This window comes from Eurytemora carolleeae, unplaced genomic scaffold (assembly GCF_000591075.1).
Source record: "Eurytemora carolleeae unplaced genomic scaffold, Eaff_2.0 scaffold1125, whole genome shotgun sequence".
Lineage (NCBI taxonomy): Eukaryota > Metazoa > Arthropoda > Copepoda > Calanoida > Temoridae > Eurytemora > Eurytemora carolleeae.
The window spans coordinates 97,178-103,002 of NW_019397879.1; the positions used below are offsets into that span (position 1 = coordinate 97,178).

The 5,825-nt window shown below is 28.9% G+C and overlaps 1 long non-coding RNA gene across 1 annotated transcript; it reads left to right on the plus strand.

The window, feature by feature from the left end:
* The first annotated feature begins 1,280 nt into the window (after positions 1–1,280).
* LOC111716198 (uncharacterized) lies at positions 1,281–3,595 on the plus strand. Its single transcript, XR_002768431.1, has 3 exons — positions 1,281–1,404; positions 2,185–2,247; positions 3,183–3,595. It is a non-coding gene; the product is annotated as an uncharacterized LOC111716198 (long non-coding RNA).
* Positions 3,596–5,825: the final 2,230 nt, after the last annotated feature.

The following is a 5,825-nucleotide window of genomic DNA, read 5'->3' on the forward strand; positions in this document are numbered from 1 at the left end:
TTTACTTTGCTATATTGTACAAAGAGAAGATGCCACCATTAAAAGTTAAAATAGAAGATGGGTGCAAAGCGTCCAAAAGCCAGTGCATATAAATAACTATCTATCTATTTATCTATCTGTGTATCTATATATTTATAGAGCAGTCAATATATTCTGTACATTACAAAATATCCCACGGCCTAGTGATTGCTCAGGGCAATTGTTTTAAACTGTTAAATACAAAGAAACCCTGCTGGATGCAGTATAAGTACGTACGGTAAACTAACATCAAGGGAAAACGGAAAAATGGTCGAAAAAATTCATTTTTCCGAAATCCAATTTTTTTTTAAATTCAACTGATTTTCAATATTAAAGGGACTGATTACGTATTTTCTAGTGATCTTCCATTAATAGATTGTAATGGCCTGATATTTTGTCCGATCAAGGACGAATGTTAAATATATATTCAAGTTTTCTAATTCAAAATTAATTACTCTTCAGTCAAAGTTTTAAATAACAAAGGTTACAAAAAAATGGAAGAAAAAAATTAAATTATGGTCAGTAATCAATTTCTTTCTTTTTCAGCCAGGTTGCGATTTAACATTTTGAAATTTTAAAATCCATTTAATTCTTTATAATTCCTTATTTTCGACAATGACAAAAACTAACGTTTTCAAATTGAATTGAATCTCATCCAAAACAAGATTGTAAAACTGTTTTTCACTTCGGTTTTTACAAAAGTACAGACAAAAATAAATGATTATTCAGTATAGAAACGTGAGATGAGAAAAGCGCTGTTTATAACTTAATTAGAAAATCATTTTTATATATATTTCATCAAATAAATAAATTATGTTTTTCGACACCAATATGTACTTGCACTCTACACTGTACACTGAATAAAATTGCACAATTTTCGATTATTTTTAATCTTTTTAGTCTTTACTCTTTAAGGACACTTTGCTTCTCATCTACTAGAAATGCTAATTTAATTTTTTTCTTTTCATATCACCATTTCTTTTCAAGGAAGATTTTTTAAAAATGATATTTTTTATTTTGACAGTCTATATAAACTTTTCATGGGGTCATGTATTGCATGGATACAAACAGATAGGCAGATAGACAAGTAAAGTATACATATATAGATATATACAAGGTATATGACATATTAGTACATAAATCAATATGTTTCATATAAAAAGATAATAGACAGAGCTAATGGATAATGAATAATACTAATATAATATCAACACCGCATGCATCTATTTTTGGATTATTATTAAATAATAAAACATTATTTTCAGAAGAAAAAATGGCATATTCGTACAGGTGGAAGCTAAGGGTTCCCATGCTGAGACGAAAAGATAAAATATTTAATTTCCAACTTGTTCTTCCATTCAAATCTAGAAGGTTTATTTCCGGAAGGTAAGGACCATGAGGTTTCATTCAAGTTTTAGAGCACTTTGCGCTCCTTTTTATATTAAAATGTTAGGTTTTAACTGTTATTTTTCAAGACGTCAATCAGTAACAAAAAGTTCAAGGATTTAAAAAATGGCTGATTTTTAAAAATGAAAAATGTCAACAATTTGTTCATGCTAAATTTGACAAATTTGCCGCCATTAATATTCTTTGGGGTCATATGGGTTACCAGAGAAAAGTTAGTTCAGTCGATTTCGGCTTTTTTGTGGATACACAGACACATAGACAGACAGAAAAGCATAATATATGTATCTAAGTTTTTTCAAGTTAAAATTTAATTTAACCCGAGGCCGAATTTAAAGAATCTCTGCCGCGGCTTAAATGTGGTTGGTTCCACTTAAAATTGTATCAAATGTTTCAAGATTTAAGCCGACGCTTAATTTAAACTGGGTTTTGCCGGATTTAAGCCGCGGCTCAAATTCTTTAAATTCGGTCTCTGATGTCCTTAATCTTTGATATGTCACAGTATGAATTATATTAGATAAATAAATCTATAGTTTGTAATATATGTGTAAGGTTTACACCATCATGCATCGGGTTGCATAGATAAAGGGATGAGCAAATTTTTTCACAAAAAAATTTCAATATTGAATAATAAAAATAAAATAATCAAAAATGAGATTGGTAATTCATTAAAAAAAATCACAAAAAATAGAAATATAATTCATATTTTTTAATAAAATTAAAAAAATGTTATCAAAACTTAAATCATGTTATTTTTTTAAGATTTGGATATTCCTCAATGAACGAGGATAAAAAACTGTTTGAGCGAGCAATGAGCTTCATCAGGTATAGTCCCTTTTTATCAAATAGATATAGTTAAAGGGAGTCTTTGCGAAAAACAGATCTTTCTTTTACTAACTGACAAACAAGAGGACCAAATCGGAAACTCTTTGAGAAAGCATTTTTTTTTTTTTTGGGGGGGGGGTTCTTAAGTCTTAAAAAACATAAAATGCGATTTATTTTATTGGCCATAGTTTTTAGTTTACCAAAAAATTACCCAAATAAGTGAACGGTATCTCTAAGAAAACATTAGGAGATGTCTCTGCAGACATTTAGCTAAAGTTTAATTGAATTCTCAAACCTTTCACGTGATTATTTCTAATATATTGTTCTAATTATAACTTATTAATTAGTTCCGAATAAACATGGGAATTCAATGATGAATTCGATGTCGTCTTTTTAGATAATTCTTTGATTTAGTTTATAGTTATACCTACTGAGAAAGTGTAATCCGTAAGAGTTTCGTCTGCTATGCTCACATTTTGTTTGTTTATGTTTTGACTGCATACGGTTGTACTGTAAAACAAGAAAATTGCAGTATACAAACAGAGTAAACTTGTCCGTTTTCAATGCTCATCTTGCGTAGACATTATAGACACATCTTTCAGTCTTTTACCCTTTTCATAAAATAAACTCTAGCAGACTTAATAATATTATGGCTTTTGAAATTAGGTATTACAATGCTATTTCATAACAAAGACGATATCCAATTCGTCACTGAAGTCCCATGACACCCTGTACAACACGAACCTTCATAGCTTTGTTTACATAAAAGTTGTACTGCAATATCTAGGAGCTGAACGTAAACAAACTGTTGTTTATATTCTTACCCTAAATTGCAGTACACACATTTTGAAAACAAAGATTTGGGGATTTCTGTTTTATTTTCATAATTTCATCATTAATTATCATCATAATTTATTTTAAAATTTTTTTTTCAGAAAGCGTAAATACGAAGAGCTGTAAACTTTTGAAGACTTGTTAAAATTCATTAAATTGGATTAATAACAGGCTTAGTGTATAGTACTCGCATCAGATACTAAAGTTAAGTGATATCAGCTTAATAATACATCCAGAAAATACAACCCACCGATCCTCATTCTGTCAGACGATCCTGTACACTGCCAGACGATCATTGTAAGTGTACAGTTTGTATTGTACATTCTATACTATGTACACTGTACAATCAGTGCACGTGAAACAGGGTTTCCAAATAAGCAAAGGAATAATTTGACGACTTACAATTCGTATTTCTTATATGAGAACAATTCTGCAATTATTCACTTTTGACAGTTAGAATCTAACAAATGTTATTATTAGATTTTCAAAATGTGCTCTGCAATATCTGTACCTTTGAAAATTATAGAGATATCAAGAAATATGGACCAATTACTATTTATCTAATCAAAATCATACAAAATATCTTATATCTCCGTTATAATCACAATTTGGAAAACTAAAAAACGTGCAAATCTTTGAATTCAGGGTGATTTGAACGTCGTCTCTGAATTCCCTTATTAGTTGGAATATCCAGTAGCAGTGTGCAAATCATGTGCCAATAATTTGCAGGCATCTTGGCAACATATCATGTAAAACCTTCTGTTAAATATTTAAACTAGAAAATTAGTCATACTATGTTTTGTAAATAAAACAGTGATTTACAGTTTTTAAGTACATTGGATTAATTTTAAGTAAATTGAATTAATTTTATACAAAAACGTTTTTGTCACGCGTTTACAATTTTTTTTAAAAATTTCTTAGATTAGAATATTACAACCATGTAAAAATGTCCAGCTTTGATAAATGTTTTTTGTTATTTGTTTATAATATATGCGTGTAAATAAATGTTTAAATTATAAGTTACTCGAAAAAAATTGAAATCAGGTTTTTGGACTGAATTTACTGAATTTGAGGTTATTAGATATTTTTCTGTTTAAACGTGCATTTTTTTTTAAATAAAACAATTGGACATTTGTTCAGACAACATTTTTTAATTTCATCCAACGGTCTTGACGTTTATTGGATACATACACCCTAGCATAACATATATTTAGATAATTCCCAAAACGCAGTATTAGAATTAATTTGCTCGTTTTTCTATTTCTGTCGAAAGAATATTTAGTTATATTGAACTAATGAAAGCGAACTCGAAATTACGATTGTATTCTTCAAAATTACATACAGAAGTAAATACAATTACATAAAATTACAAACAGAATTACATACAATTACAGAATGCCATGGATATCTCACGAAAAAAATGTTATGGATAATTCTAATGAATTGTTTGTTATTTTTAAATATTTCATCAAATTCAGTGTTAATAATTTTAAACCATCCAGTATTTTAATGCAGAATACAGAATTGCAGATTGCAGATTGCAGATTGCAGATTGCAGATTGCAGATTGCAGATTGCAGATTGCAGATTGCAGATTGCAGATTGCAGATTGCAGATTGCAGATTAGTCTGTAAACAGTTCCTAAAACTAGTTCTTTCACAATACATTCTGTACAGATTTTCAGGGAGAACTCAGAAATACACAGGGGTGACAAGCAGACTTTATACACGCAGCATGGCTCGCGTAACAATTTATTTCAACAATGTTTTCGTACTTCGTACTATGTTAATGAATTTTAAATACTTATTTTCATAAGCTTCATATATATATTCTCACAATTGCAAAAATTGAATGGAAAAGAAACCTAAAGAAGATTTAAGCATAAAATGAATTTCTGTAATTGCGAAAAAAATGTTGGTAATTATTCTATATATTTTAAGCTTGACATGATCTTGCACAAAAGTAAAATTAAAATTAAAATGTGAATGGATACAAAGTAGAAATGTAAGGATGAATGATCAGTAGATATCTATTGAATGAATGAAAAGGTAAGTAAACATGTATTTAGGATGGATGGCTGATTTTAAAGCTGCACAAAACTACGTAGTAGCTTTCCTCTCCCTTGGTTCAACGAGTTTACTAATTTCATAAAATATCAAATCCAATGCACCATACATTTAAACCAGATTGGTTTGTCTCAATAATTGTCTTATATTTATTTTATTTTTTTACTATTTTTGGTCTCATGATCTCTCCACCTCTGCACCTATACATTAATCAATTCCAATCTATATATTTATCTATCTATCTATTTTTATATCTATCTATATATCTATCTACTTTTATATCTATCTATATATCTATCTATCTATCTATCTATCTATCTTTCTATCTATCTATATCTATCTATCTATCTATCTATCTATCTATCTATCTATCTATATTTCTATCTATCATTATCTATTTATCTACCTATCCATATAATGTATAGGATATCTATAATTGAAAGAGGGAGAGGTAAAACCTATTCCCCTTGGTTTCGAGGTGTATTGTATAGTTAACTCCAATACAGTATAATCCTAATAAAGCACATTCTACATATCCTTCTATCCTTTTTTATCAATCTATCTATCTATCTATCTATCTATCACGCAGATTTTTCAGTTCTGTCCATATATATCCTGGCAAGCTGTGACTTTCGGTCAAAATCTGACCTATTTCTCATTTTTTCGACGTTTCTTTCTT